The sequence below is a fragment of the Schistocerca piceifrons genome, chromosome 1 (assembly GCF_021461385.2).
Source record: "Schistocerca piceifrons isolate TAMUIC-IGC-003096 chromosome 1, iqSchPice1.1, whole genome shotgun sequence".
Lineage (NCBI taxonomy): Eukaryota > Metazoa > Arthropoda > Insecta > Orthoptera > Acrididae > Schistocerca > Schistocerca piceifrons.
The window spans coordinates 1,216,774,260-1,216,790,856 of record NC_060138.1 but is presented as its reverse complement, the minus strand read 5'-3'; positions in this window follow the sequence as shown (position 1 = coordinate 1,216,790,856).

Genomic DNA, 16,597 nt, shown 5'->3' with positions numbered 1-16,597 from the left:
TAATAAATGTTAAATACAGTGAGCGAATAATAAAAATCTCATTTTTCACATGTTAAGCCGTCCAATACCCGTAATTTTCCGCCACTTACTTTTTAAAACACTACTTGGAGAGTGACATGCCGCCCCCCCCCCCCCACCCCTCCCCGTCTCCACAATCTTGGTGTGACACTGACCTGTAACATATCCCGAAGTCTACAATATGCATTTTGAGGCTGTTGATATGAAAGTGGGAAGTACAGATCTTCCAGTTAAATCAGGAATAGCTTAAGTGCATCACTTGAAAGTAACACAGGAAAAGCTTACATATGTAGGTGGTAGTAGTGTCGGCAAAAAGTTCTTGTGTGTGAAGTTGCCATTTAGAACACCAGGTGTAAAACTTTTCTCCCGAGTCTTGAACTGTGTCGGAACAAAAGTGAGGCATTCATATGACTGTTTTCATTTCACTACACTTATACAGATGTCTGAGTTCTGCTGTGTTAACATTGCAAAGTCCCGTAGGCATGTGTCATATTGGAAGCAGAATCAAACACATTTGTTACGTTACTTGATATTTTCAGGAGAAAAAGGCAATGTTGCTTCTTATTAATATAATACATTCAGAGTCACAGCAGTATTCGACCAACCATAACGGATGCTGAATATGCATGTCGTCATATAATATGAAGGACTTATTTCAATAGTGGTACAAGTCCACTACCTCCACTTTTCTGTCCATAATGCTTCTGAAATTAATGATCCAAGCATAAATAAAGGTTCATCTCTAGCAAGAAGCCATATGCTTGAACATTTCTGGTATCTCAACTGCAGATTTTTCAGCGCTCATTTAACTTTACGACTCTGTATCAAAAAAGAACAAAAATGGACTTGTGCTACTATTGAAATAAGCCCTTCATATGCACACACAGCACATCGATCTCGCGAGGCACAAGGTTCTCATAACGAAGTATGTACGTCGGTCAACAGATGGCACTAGGAAATGTATGTTAATTGCACTTTTTAGTTGCTTCTTGCGACTTAGTTGCGATTTGTCACAGAAATCGCAGTTTGACTCGGTAGCGAATAGCGTAGTATGAACTTTGCTCAACAGATGGCACTGCTAACTGCGATTTTTAGTTGCTACTTGCGGCTCTTAGTTGCGACTTGTCACGGAAATCGCAGTTTGATTCGATAGCGTGTCGCAGAGATGAGCGCAGTACGAACTTTGGCCTACAGATGGCAGTGCTAACTGCGCTTTTTAGTTGCTACTTGCGACTTCTGGCCGCGACTTGTCACTGAAATCGCAGAAAGGACTATGAAATTCGGCCCACAGATGGCTCACGGCGTTGAATGTGAAATGCTACTTCCGACTGCTAACTGTGAATGAAATCGCAGTTAGATTTTGCAAAGTTGTTATTGTGATATCTGTGACTCCTCAATCACTGTGATTTCTAACAGATACGCGATTTCCTGCCCACCACTACCTAGTACCCTATTTGCCAGCTCCACAGCGGCCGACTTGACTGCCGCTGCTCCTGCGTGTGGTGTGACGCGGAGATGAGGCGGTGGACAGCCGGCAGCCGGCAGGCAGCGGCCGGGGCTTTTTGTGGGGCCGCACACACTGCTGCTGGTGCTGCTGATGACGCTCCATTACGCTGCGGCCGACACGCTCCACTCGCTCCGGCCGTAGCTGCCGCCGCGACGCGCCGCTAACTCGCCGTGGCCTGATTAGCACTCAACATATTAATTACGGGAGCTACCCGCTTACTATCGCCCCCGCTCTTTTTGCGGGTCCCCTTCCTCGGACCGAAACCTTCTTCATATGTCAAAATTGTCTATTAGATCGCTACACTAACGCCCGACTTCACCTTTCTGTTTGAACTGCCTGACAACGCCAAGCAGAAGTGTTATGACCAGACGAACTAAAATCGTCCGGTTGTAAATGTGGGTTTTTTGACTGCTCAGTGACGTGGCACATAGGAACTAGGACACGTGAAGTGTTACCTCACTTTATTACATAAATGGTAAGAAGGTTTACTTAATCTGACACAGTTCTTTGCTACAGGAGTGCCAGATAATTTACAACTGTCAGCGACTGTTATACCATTACTTAATGCACTAATTAACAAACTGTTTTCTTGAAGTACAATGTTCCACATTTGCGAAAGTACTGGTCCGTATAAAACTTTGAATCACTTGTTAGCCCTGCTCAATGATGCTTCTTCTTCAGCCGAGGTCACAAATTGGGCAGAATGCTTCCGTACTCGGCTCTACATCGACTTCCGGTGCGAGTGCGCAGCTGTGCTGGGAGGGATTTGGCGTCGTCTTCAGGTACACCTCCCATACATCGTTGCGGACTTCAACGAGACCTCGTTAACGTGTGTGGTATCGACATGAGTTGCCGACTTTGGTGTGGCGCCGCTATCTGTGGGCGATACCGCCAGAAATTTGGCATTTTTCCCTCGAGATACGCTATGAGATTGAAAGTATCCAGACCCCCCCCCCCCAAAAAAAAAAAACATACGTATTTCATATTAGGTCCATTATGCTGCCACCTACTGCCAGGTACACCGTATCAGCGACCTCAGAAAACATTCGACATCGTGAGAGAGCAGAATGGGGCGCGCCGTGGAACTCACGGACTTCGAACATGGTCAGGTGATTAGGCGTCACTTGTGTCATACGTCTGTTCGCGAGATTTCCACACTCCTAAACATCCCTTGGTCACAACTATTTCCGATGTGCTAGCGAAGTGGAAACGTGAAGGGACCCGTAGAGCACAAAACCGTGCAGGCCGACTTCGTGTGTTGAATCAAATGGCACTGAGCACTATGGGACTTAACTACTAAGGTCATCAGTCCCCTAGAACTTAGAACTACTTAAACCTAACTAACCTAAGGACATCACACACATCCATGCCCGAGGCAGGATTCGAACCTGCGACCGTAGCGGTCGCGCGGTTCCAGACTGTAGCGCCTAGAGCCGCTCGGCCACCCCGGCCGGCTCGTCTGTTGACTGACAGCCCACCGACAGTTGAAGAGAGTCGTAATGTGTAATAGGCAGACATCTATCCAGACCATCACACGGGAATTCCAAACTGCATCAGGATCCACTGCAAGTACTATGACAGGCGGGAGGTGAGAAACTTTGGATTTCGTGGTCGAGCGGCTGCTCATAAGCCATACATCATGCAGGCACGAGTACCAAACAACGCCTCGCTTGGTGTAAGGCGCGTAAACATTGGACTATTGAACAGTGGAAAAACGTTGTGTGGAGTGACCAATCACGGTACAAAATGTGGCGATCCGATGGCAGGGTGTGGGTATGGCGAATTCCGGGCGAACGTCATCTGCCAGCGTCTGTACTGTTAACAGTAAAATTCGGAGGCGGTGGTGTTATGGTGTGGTCGTGTTTTTCATGTAGGAGACTTGCACCCCTTGTTGTTTTGCGTGGCACTATCACTGCACAGGCCTACATTGATGTTTGAAGCACCTTCTTGCTCCCCACTGTTGAAGAGCAATTCGGGGATGGCGATTGCATCTTTCAACACAATCGAGCATGTGTTCATAATGCACGACCTGTGTCGGTGTGGTTACACGACAATAACATCCCTGTAATGGACTGGCCTGCACAGAGTCCTGACCTGAATCCTACAGAACACCTTTGGGATGTTTTGGAACGCTGACCTCATGCCAGTCCTCACCGACCGACATCGATACCTCTCCACAGTGCAGCATTTAATATTTCTTAAAATTTAAAAAACCTCTCTCACACCGGCCTGATTTAGCTTCACTGATCAGGATAGTAAAAACATGCGTATATCAAGGGAATTTTCATTGACAAAGCAGGCTTATCACATTCACACAGTTCAATACTGTTCTATCCTGATTAAATTGAGCTTAACTTAAATTCCATAAGACAGTGAAGCAATTTTGAAGTCTCGGTGCGACGAAAATTGTCAGTGGATCTCCTGGAAACATTTGTAATAATTATTAACTTTCGGTGATCACATGGGGAAGACCGGAGATCTGCTGGTAAGACCGTGTTAGCCTATTTATTTGAAGTAACTGGATATCTTGAGCATACAAAACGGCAGGTTCGTCCAGTGTAAATCAAACGTTCCCCACTGATCCTGTGCAACACAGCGTAGTAAGCAAACACTGTCAATAATAAACAGTTAAATAATACGCGAACACACTTACTTTAGTTTAGTTCATGTATTAAATTCCTTCTCATACAGAATCTCATCAAGATGGCGACTGGCTCAACAATACATACATATCTATCCTCCTTTCACCACTAATCGGCAAGAAGTCCCCTATTCTTTTCATAAGAGAAAACATAGATAGCAGAGAAGCTATTCCATGGAGTAAATGGACGCTCCAAGGAATAATTGGGCTTGAAACTACTTTGCATTGATAATCGATAAGATAAGAAGAGATATTTCGAGATATGTACTGAGTTATATAATTTATAAAATTTCTGGAAATATCGCGGAGAGACCACTGCAAGAGACATTACAAGCACTCCGTGAAGAATGGACTACCATTCCCCAGGAAACCTTCTAGCACCAGACTGAAAGGATATCTGCGAGAGTGGAAGCTGTCGTCAAGGCTAAGGGTTGGCCAACACCGTACTGAACTCCAGCATTACCGATGGATGGCGCCACAAACGTGTAAGTCATTTTCAGTCAGATGTCCGGATACTTTTGATTACATATTGTTTGTTGGCTGTAATGATGCACAAGTCCCCTTATCGCGAGGAGGAGGTGAACTTCGAATGCCATTATAATTGTCTTACCTGTTCCATTCTCAAATGGACCACGGAAAGAACGAATGCCGCTAAGCCCACTATAAGCTCGAATTGCTCTGATTCAAGTGTTGCTGTCATTTTACGACATACGTGCGGGATGTATTCCTAAGTTTCCTGATTTCTTCTTAGAACCTGTACTCTGAGAATCTTAATAGTAAACATCATAGACTCTAGCACTGGAGCTGAGAGAACGTGTCCAAGTAGCTCTTGTTCCTGCTAAACGAATCCGTTCCAAAACATGCTGCTCTTCTTTGAATGTGACCCGTCTTTCGTATTACTCCTACCTTTCAATGATTCCAGATTGTCGAGCGATACATACGGATCGTCAGAGTGAGGCGTTTATAAGCAAACTCCTTCGTGGGAATATCACATAAGTTCTAAATCTTCTAAATAACCTCAGCCTCGCAACTTCTTCTCCTACAACTGGTTTTACTGTCCGTTAAGTAAGAGCGTTGTCGGAATTAAACACAGATGGGAGAAGATATCGCCTTAGCTCTTTCACAACCCAACGGAGGGAACCTTTGTCCTTCATGCAATGCCCATAAAGTGTAAGTTTACTTTGAATTTGAATTCTTGACTGAGATATACAAGAAGAGACGTGAGTGCGACTTACGCGTCTCGTTCATGAAAGAAGAAGTTTGACAACGCATGAACCTGTGTTCAGTGTATGCCGCCTTATGATATGAAGATGGTCATTGTATGACCGAGACCCCTTATGACTGTGTCATAACAATTTCATTGGGTCTATAAATAAACAAAAAATTTTTACAAAATAATCAATCACTCACTCCATTGACAAAATGTCGTCTTTTTTCAAAAGATGTTTGATACTGACGGCCAAACCATGGCCCATCGACAAAAGTGAAAATTGGACACTGCAGGAGGACAGTGATCCGAAGCACCGTAGCAGGATTTGCGGCTACTGGAAAAAGAAGAAAGGTATACAGTCACCTGACGCGAATCCTATTGAAAATGAATGGTCTTACATCAGAGCGTTGTTGCAAGGACGAAAGATCTTCACTATGAAAATATGGCGACTCAGATTCGGCGCATTTGTAAGTCTCTTCCATGTGAATATGCGGAAAACTTGGTTTCAAGCATGCCTCGGAGATGCCAAGGAGTTATCGCAACTGTGGGTGTCTGAATGTATTTAACTATAACTGCGCTTTTCTTTTGGCCGTATATGATGTATGTATATGTTTTCGTTTGATGTCAAATACATTTTTCTACAGATGAACCCGACCACAATCTTACTTAACAGGCTGTATTTGGTCGTTACACTACAGTTGCCTACTCGCAAATATTTTACGGCTGTGATTGTTTCCAGTGAGTAGTGACTATATACGCAATCAAATAATAATTAGTCCTTCTATATCTGTTTATGCAGAATACAATACACTGATTTATGTTGATGGTCATCTGCCAGTCCCCGCATCCCATACTTCTTCTTTACTTAGGTGCATTTTCCTGGTGTTGATACTCCCTTATATACAACTACGTCATAGGGAAATATTCACTAGTTGTATCCACCAGATCGTTCATATAGACAGGGTGTTTCAATGTCTTTGCATCAAACGTCTAGGGATGATAACTCACGTCATGGGGAACAACTCTTGCTAGAGGCAAAATGTTGGCTGACGCTTTGCATCCGCTGACCGTGTGACGACGAGATTTCGCCGAACCAGCGGGATCTAGTTACCAGGTCTGTTACACCTGCGTGCTACCTACGACAGTCAATTCACAGAGTGATTTTCAACTCGAAAACCTTACGAATGAATGTAAGCGGAGAAAAGTTTTTAGAAGTTCGGCCTACGCCTTTTCAAGCAGAGCAGATGACTTGATTATAGGCAACACACATTGCACACGAACGCCGCGGAATGCCTATGCCCTGTTGCCTCTCACCAGCATACCCTGTTATAGAGACGCCAAATGTTTCTGCGAATCGTTAGCAAATATTTTGTCTCTAACAAAAGTTGTTCCCCGTGACGTGATCTATCGCCTTTAGACGTTTGATGCACGAACTTTGAAACACCCTGTACCTAGTGGAAAATACCTGCCCTGTAACGCAACATTCAAGCACGACTGAAGATCTCTCTCTCTCTCTCTCTCTCTCTCTCTCTCTCTCTTTCCCCCCCCCCCCCCTCTCTCACTGTTAACAACGATGTGCCGTATTCTGTCAAGTGCAGAGTCCTCAGTATAGTCACAAAGTTGGTTCAAGAAACGGTATTATCATCTAATGTACTGAACAGCAGTTCTCCATAAACATGGATAAATCCAAGGTAATACGGAAAAGCAAGAGAAAGATGAAAGTTTTCGGCTGAGAGATACATTTCAAGCCGTGTATTGATGCAAACGTCAGTAGGCACCTGTCTGTCTCAACGACATTTGTAATCACTTCTCCGTCTGCTGGGGTACTTATCTTTGGTTGAACACTGTGAGTTAGCGACCGAGAGCCGGCCGGTGTGGCCGAGCGGTTCTAGGCGCTTCAGTCTGGAACCAATCGACCGCTGCGGTCGCAGGTTCTAATCCTGCCTCGGGCATGGATGTATGTGATGTCCTTAGGTTAGTTAGAATTAAGTAGTTCTAAGTTCTAGGGGACTGATAACCTCAGATGTTATGTCCCATAGTGCTCAGAGCCATTTGAACCATTTAGCGACCGATCTGTGGCGTGAGTCAGCCAATTGCAAAGTTGGCGGCGGAATCGATTAGCGTGACCGCATGCTCAGCGGACAATAGGACAGTCTCTCGTTCCCCCCTGTCGCCGTGAGGATGTGCTCATCTGTTTGTTATAGATGCTTTCGTCTGTGATACTGAAATGAGTACACTGATGCCACTCCGTTCTGATTTATGGTGAGATATTCACTGGCTGCTTTCTTGCACTGCATTTGTGTGATTGTACATTATACTGAATTTAGACCGTGGAACATTCCATTTCTTTCCGCCACATACAGCATTTTGAAGTCATATTTCACGCTGGCCATGTAAGATCATTGTTTGAGTTCACAACTTCGTTAGAATAAATGAGAATCAGTATCCAATTTGATTCGAGCTTTCAGGTTGTTTCTCTCGGTGCTGTTCAACTCATCACATTATATTTTGGGATTTAATGCCAATTATGGGAATTTTCTTTCTTTTGCATATAGATGACCATATAAGACGCGTAGTCCGTTGAAAGGGATTTGTATATGAAACAGCAAAAATTTTAATTCAATTTCTGAACAATATATTAAGTGTTCTTGTAACATGGGATACTTAGAAACTTATTTTTTAGTTCTCAGATTTTTATTCAAAGTCAGCAGCCTTGCTGCAGTGGTAACACCGGTCCCCGTCAAATCACCAAAGTCAAAGGCTGCCAGGGTGAGCTAGAACTTGGATGGATGGCTATCCGGTCTACCGAACGCTGTTGGCAAGCGGGATGAATTCAGCCCTTGTGAGGCAAACCGAGGAGCTACTTGGTTGAGAAGCAGCGGCTCGTAAACTAACATACGGCCGGGAGACGGATGTGTTGACCACATACCCCTCGATATCCACATCCAGTGACGCCTGTGGGCTGAGGATGACACGGCGGCCGGTCGGTGGGCTTTCATAGCCTTTTCGGGCAGAGTGTTTTAGATCTTTATACAAATGTTTATATGTCTTCATTTGAGTACTACGTTCTCTAACTTACTACGTTCGCTCTAAATATATTTAAAGCTGAGAGTGAATAACTTTCCTTCAGCAGTTCAAAAATGGTTCAAATGGCTCTGAGAACTATGGGACTCAACATCTGAGGTCATCAGTCCCGTAGAACTTAGAAGTACTTAAACCTAAATAACTGAAAGACATCACACACATCCATGCCCGAGGCAGGATTCGAACCTGCGACCGTAGCAGCAGCGTGGTTCCGGACTGAAGCGCCTAGAACCGCTCGGCCACCGCGGCCGGCCCTTCATCAGTGATGAGCTTTTATTTGAGTGAAATTTGCAACCATTCAAGTGAGTTCGTGTTGCTGTTGAAGTTTGGGACTCTTGAGATACAATTTCCTGTAAGTCTGGAGGAGCACTCTATATTGGAAGACTGTCTTGTCAGTGTAATCTTTCACCGTCATCTCATTGTTGAAATTATAGAATCCTACCAAGCACTTTTTATGTTATTGAGCACTTGTCTAAACTTAGTATATGCATTACTTTGGTGGATACATAAATTTTCCAAGAGTGAAAAAAATATGATAAAGTGATGTGCAATCTTCCAGCTAAATTTTACAACAGTCTGTCGCTAGCCAGACAACTCTTTGACCATTCACAATGCCTACATTTGCATGTGATTTATCAACAACAGTGTTGGTCTGTCCTCATAGAGGTTAGGGTCCCATTCATTTGAGCTACAACTGTCCTGTATGCACTCTCTTTGTTAAAGAAATTGCTATTCCTAAGATCCTACCAGTGAATGAGTAGGCTGGTATATTCTTTACTGCAGCTGAGAAAAGATATATCCCATGGAGGGCTTTCAGCAGGGTACAGCCCAAGACATCGAATCAACTGCTTCCTAAACGACAGGCAAAACTCCCAATCTATGACGACACGGCGGCCGCTGTCTGCGAGCAGCGAAAGCGCCTTAATTGAGCCCTGGCCGTGGCAGAGTTCCGGCCGCGCTGAATATTCATGGCCCGGGTCAGGGCAGGCAGGAATGCCGCGCAAAACTCTGCCTGGTAGCCCGCCAGCGCCGCCGGCGTCCCCCCGTCGCCCGAATAGCAATGGCGAGCTGCGAGCTGAGAACTGGCGACCGCGACAGGACACGACAGGACAGGACAAGACAAGGAAGGCGGGCGGCCCGGCAGAAAACAGCACGAAATCACACGACGGGAGTGCACCCTGAAGCAACGTCAATACAGGCAATGGTTCTCTTTATACTGTCATCCTGGAAGTATTCAGTTACATATTTCTTACTACAGTAGGTTTGTTTATAAATAAATAAATCTTCTGCTACCAGTCACGATTTTCTTTATTTTACTATTCGCACGACACGTTTCGAGAAATAATTCCCATTTTCAAGTGCGTTTTTTTGATGTGTGTTCAGCCATTTCTTTTGATGTTGTCAGTGTGTGTGAGTCTGCTTCATTTTGTTGACTTTTACTGTAATACATAAGAAAAGGGATTTTTAGTTGGGTACCAATTCTTTCTGTGAGGTTAGTGTCTAAAGTTTGAGAACAATTTGTACTTACAGTTTTCTAATGGTCCATTTGTGTAGAGAGTCACACACACTTAACATCACACACAACTTGTACATTTTACACATCGAAAATATCTTATATAAACAAAACAGTTACAAAGAGCTTCTTATAGGTAGTTCACAAAGTTAACATTATAGGTCTTCCACAGATTATGATATGCTTTTGTACAGAGGTTAATTTATCTTTACTATTTGGCTCATGAATTACTTATACTGATTTTACAATTGTGCTTATTTCTATGTTTTACTATTTTATTATCTGAAGAAATTCACTGATTCACTTTCAAGTTTTTCATTTAATATTTTATCTTCATATTTTCTGGAATGTGAATATATCTCCGGTTCTTCAAGCAAATCCATTTTATGTTCTTTATTTAGTCAGTGGAGTACTTTGACATTTTGCTCTATTTTTCCAAATGGGTGTCCTGTATTATGTATGTGTGTTGCTATTGCCGATGTAGTGTGTTTGTTGTGTGTGTATGCTCTAATGTGCTCTGTGTACCTGGTGTTGATATTTCGGTCTGTTTGTCCTATGTAGAACTTGGAGCATTCCTGGCATATTACCTTGTATATTCCAGTGTCTGAATATGGATCATGATTACACTTTATATTATGTATTAGTTTTTGGTGTAGTTTATTGGATGTAGAAAACCCAATTTTTACTCTGTGATTTTTGAAAATATTTGCAATCTTCTGTGATACATTGCCTATGTATGGAATGCTAGATATATATTTGTTTTTCTCTTTTTCTTCTGTGGTGCAGTTTGTACCTGGGTTTCTCTTCACTTTGTCTAAGATTGTGTCAACCATGGAAGCATTGTAACCATTGGCAACTGCAATCTTCTTCACTGTGTTTATTTCTTGTTGCATATTTTCTTGGTTCAATGGTATTTTTGTTGCCCTATGCAGCATTGACCTGTAAGCTGCCTGTTTATGAATATTTGGGTGACATGAGGTTGCAGGGATTGTGGTGTCAGTCATTGTGTTTTTCCTATAAATTTTGAATGTGCATGTGTTGTTGTGTCTTGTAATATTTAGGTCCAGAAAGTTGATACTTCTGTTTTGCTCATGTTCCACTGTAAATTTGATTTTCTCATTTAAATTATTGAAATGATTAAGAATGTCTGTGATGTCTTTTGTATCTCCTTTCACTAACAGTAGTGTGTCATCTACATATCTCCTATAAAATTCTATTTTCCTTAGGCAAGGTTCTTGGCTGTCAAAAAATTTTTGTTCTAAGTGATTTATGTATATATGTTTTTAGTACTTTCATTTTGCCTGGCCTCACAGAGATTGTCGAATTTATGGAACTCCTTCAGCTAACCCTAAGTTACAATTACTTTACCTTTAATGACAACATTTTTAAGCAACCAGATGGCCAAACAATGGGATCATGTATATCCGGTACCATAGCTGACATATACATAAATCACTTAGAATAAAAATTATTTGACAGCCAAGAACCTTCCCTAAGGAAAATAGAATTTTATAGGAGATATGTAGATGACACACTACTGTTAGTGAAAGGAGATACCAAAGACATCACAGACATTCTTAATCATTTCAATAATCTAAATGAGAAAATCAAATTTACAGTGGAACATGAGCAAAACAAAAGTATCAACTTTCTGGACCTAAATATTACAAGACACAACAACACATGCACATTCAAAATTTATAGGAAAAACACAATGACTGACACCACAATCCCTGCAACCTCATGTCACCCAAATATTCATAAACAGGCAGCTTACAGGTCAATGCTGCATAGGGCAACAAAAATACCATTGAACCAAGAAAATATGCAACAAGAAATAAACACAGTGAAGATGATTGCTGTTGCCAATGGTTACAATGCTTCCATGGTTGACACAATCTTAGACAAAGTGAAGAGAAACACAGGTACAAACTACACCACAGAAGAAAAAGAGAAAAACAAATATATGGTTCAAATGGCTCTGAGCACTATGGGACTCAACTGCTGTGGTCATCAGTCCCCTAGAACTTAGAACTACTTAAACCTAACTAACGTAAGGACATCACACACATCCATGCCCGAGGCAGGATTCGAACCTGCGACCGTAGCAGTCGCACGGTTCCGGACTGCGCGCCTAGAACCGCGAGACCACCGCGGCCGGCAACAAATATATATCTAGCATTCCATACATAGGCAATGTATCATAGAAGATTGCAAATACACTCCTGTAAATTGAAATAAGAACACCGTGAATTCATTGTCCCAGGAAGGGGAAACTTTATTGACACATTCCTTGGGTCAGATACATCACATGATCACACTGACAGAACCACAGGCACATAGACACAGGCAACAGAGCATGCACAATGTCGGCACTAGTACAGTGTATATCCACCTTTCGCAGCAATGCAGGCTGCTATTCTCCCATGGAGACGATCGTAGAGATGCTGAATGTAGTCCTGTGGAACGGCTTGCCATGCCATTTCCACCTAGCGCCTCAGTTGGACCAGCGTTCGTGCTGGACGTGCAGACCGCGTGAGACGACGCTTCATCCAGTCCCAAACAAGCTCAATGGGGGACAGATCCGGAGATCTTGCTGGCCAGGGTAGTTGACTTACACCTTCTAGAGCACGTTGGGTGGCACGGGGTACATGCGGACGTGCATTGTCCTGTTGGAACAGCAAGTTCCCTTGCCGGTCTAGGAATGGTAGAACGATGGGTTCGATGACGGTTTGGATGTACCGTGCACTATTCAGTGTCCCCTCGACGATCACCAGTGGTGTACGGCCAGTGTAGGAGATCGCTCCCCACACCATGATGCCGGGTGTTGGCCCTGTGTGCCTCGGTCGTATGCAGTCCTGATTGTGGCGCTCACCTGCACGGCGCCAAACACGCATACGACCATCATTGGCACCAAGGCAGAAGCGACTCTCATCGCTGAAGACGACACGTCTCCATTCGTCCCTCCATTCACGCCTGTCGCGACACCACTGGAGGCGGGCTGCACGATGTTGGGGCGTGAGCGGAAGACGGCCTAACGGTGTGCGGGACCGTAGCCCAGCTTCATGGAGACGGTTGCGAATGGTCCTCGCCGATACCCCAGGAGCAACAGTGTCCCTAATTTGCTGGGAAGTGGCGGTGCGTCCCCTACGGCACTGCGTAGGATCCTACGGTCTTGGCGTGCATCCGTGCGTCGCAGCGGTCCGGTCCCAGGTCGACGGGCACGTGCACCTTCCGCCGACCACTGGCGACAACATCGATGTACTGTGGAGACCTCACGCCCCACGTGTTGAGCAATTCGGCGGTACGTCCACCCGGCCTCCCGCATGCCCACTATACGTCCGCGCTCAAAGTCCGTCAACTGCACATACGGTTCACGTCCACGCTGTCGCGGCATGCTACCAGTGTTAAAGACTGCGATGGAGCTCCGTATGCCACGGCAAACTGGCTGACACTGACGGCGGCGGTGCACAAATGCTGCGCAGCTAGCGCCATTCGACGGCCAACACCGCGGTTCCTGGTGTGTCCGCTGTGCCGTGCGTGTGATCATTGCTTGTACAGCCCTCTCGCAGTGTCCGGAGCAAGTATGGTGGGTCTGACACACCGGTGTCAATGTGTTCTTTTTTCCATTTCCAGGAGTGTATTTTCAAAAATCACAGAGTAAAAATTGGGTTTTCTACATCCAATAAACTACACCAAAAACTAATACATAATATAAAGTGTAATCATGTTCCATATTCAGACTCTGGAATATACAAGGTAATATGCCAGGAATGCTCCAAGTTCTACATAGGACAAACAGACCGAAATATCAACACCAGGTACACAGAGCACATTAGAGCATACACACACAACAAACACACTATATCGGCAATAGCAACACACATACATAATACAGGACACCCATTTGGAAAAATAGAGCAAAATGTCAAAGTACTCCACCAACTAAATAAAGGACATAAAATGGATTTGCTTGAAGAACCGGAGATATATTCACATTCCAGAAAATATGAAGATAAAATATTAAATGAAAAACTTGAAAGTGAATCAGTGAATTTCTTCAGATGTTTCGATAATATACTTACATAAAAATAGTAAAACATAGAAATAAGCACCATTGTAAAATCAGTATAAGTAATTCATGAGCCAAATTGTAAAGATAAATTAACCTCTGTACAAAAGCATATCATAATCTGTGGAAGACCTATAATGTTATCTTTGTGAACTACCTATAAGAAGCTCTTTGTAACTGTTTTGTTTATATAAGATATTTTCGATGTGTAAAATGTACAAGTTGTGTGTGATGTTAAGTGTGTGTGACTCCCTACACAAATGGACCATTAGAAAACTGTAAGTACAAATTGTTCTCAAACTTTAGACACTAACCTCACAGAAAGAATTGGCACCCAACTAAAAATCGCGTTTCTTATGTATTACAGTAAAAGTCAACAAAATGAAGCAGACTCACACACACTGACAACATCAAAAGAAATGGCTGAACACACTTGAAAATGGGAATTATTTCTCGAAACGCGTCGTGCGAATAGTAAAACAAAGAAAGTCGTGACTGGTAGCAGAAGATTTATTTATTTATAAACAAACCTATTGTATCTACAGTCGCAGGCTTTCAAAAACCGTTTATAATGGATCAAATCAGATTTCTTACTACCGTTATCCTTCCTTAGTTGTAATAAACATTTCTTACCAAGTCAGCTTTCCAGTTATGTCTGTCACATAGTAATATTCCCTGTGTGATTTTTTGTTCCAACGAAAGCTTAAATGCAAGGCAACTCTACAGAGTGCCAAAAGTTAAATCTAAGCATATCTGAAGAGATTTAAGGTGGAAGAACCCCTTAATCCAGCAATGGAGAAAGAAGACGCCAAAGTGATATTACTGAAAGTATCACTTTGGACAGAGAGTAATGCTTGGTATAAAATTGGTGTGTAGGATTTTAGACTCTGATCAGCACTTGCTACCCATCGAATCTCAAACTGTTAGCTGGAACAGTTGATAATCGAAGCATTTGAAATGTGATGCTACAGAAGAATGTTGAAAATTAAATGAACTGATAATGTAAGGAATGAGGACGTTCTCTGCAGAATCGGCGAAGAAAGGAAGCTATGGAAAACACTGATAAGAAGGAACCTGATGGAAGGACATACGTAAATATATTAGGAACTTCCAAGGTACTAGAACAGTCGTTCGAAAACTGGAGGTAATTACCCCCGGGTGGAGTTAACTGAAATACTCTGAGGGATAAAAACAAAAGGGTTCAATTTTTAAAATATTATTCATGTTAACGCTACTTCGAATACTGTAATACCAATTACATAAATTACCAATAATCAAATTTTTAAATTAACGTGTGACATAATCTGGTGGAGGTTACAGCTTGTGGGGCAAATGTATGAATATCTTCCTCACAATAGCAGTAAATCGAAGATATAACATATGCTTAAATATTTCATAAAAATTCCTTGTCCGAGTTGAAGGTAGTTCGAGCAATATTCCAGAAACTGCTTCATTATTCACAACAATAAGCAATCTAATAGCACAAAACAACAGAAACTGTTTTTATTACTATTATTATTATTAGTGGCATTGGTCAGACAGAAAAAATTAGCAGCCTGAAGTCTTCCAATTTCCGCCATACCAGAAGTAATGAGTCTAGGAATCAGCTGATTTACAAACACTAAGTATAGCGCAATAGGTACTGGGAGATGAAGAAGCTTGTACAGAATAGAGTAGCATGGAGAGCTGCATCAAACCAGTCTCAGGACTGAAGACCACAACAACAACAACAAGTATAGCCACGTTTTAGCTTGAGTGATTTCAAATGGGGTTGCAGGGTGTGGTTGAAGCAAGAGTTGCTAGGGAGAGGGGTGCTGCAGAGAAGGCATGTTTTGTACCAGGTGTCTGCCTTTCTTTTTGAGATGAAAATTCTATGTACCGACTTGACAGAAAATCCTAGGAAGTTCTGGTCTTACGTTAAATCAGTAAGTGGCTCGAAACAGCATATCCAGACACTACGGGATGATGATGGCATTGAAACAGGGGATGATACGCGTAAAGCTGAAATACTAAACACCTTTTTCCAAAGCTGTTTCACAGAGGAAGACCGCACTGCACTTCCTTCTCTAAATCCTCGCACAAACGAAAAAATGGCTGACATCGAAATAAGTGTCCAAGGAATAGAAAAGCAACTGGAATCACTCAATAGAGGAAAGTCCACTGGACCTGACGGGATACCAATTCGATTCTACACAGAGTACGCGAAAGAACTTGCCCCCCTTCTAACAGCCGTGTACCGCAAGTCTCTAGAGGAACGGAGGGTTCCAAATGATTGGAAAAGAGCACAGATAGTCCCAGTCTTCAAGAAGGGTCGTCGAGCAGATGCGCAAAACTATAGACCTATATCTCTGACGTCGATCTGTTGTAGAATTTTAGAACATGTTTTTTGCTCGAGTATCATGTCGTTTTTGGAAACCCAGAATCTACTATGTAGGAATCAACATGGATTCCGGAAACAGCGATCGTGTGAGACCCAACTCGCTTTATTTGTTCATGTGACCCAGAAAATATTAGATACAGGCTCCCAGGTAGATGCCATTTTTCTTGACTTC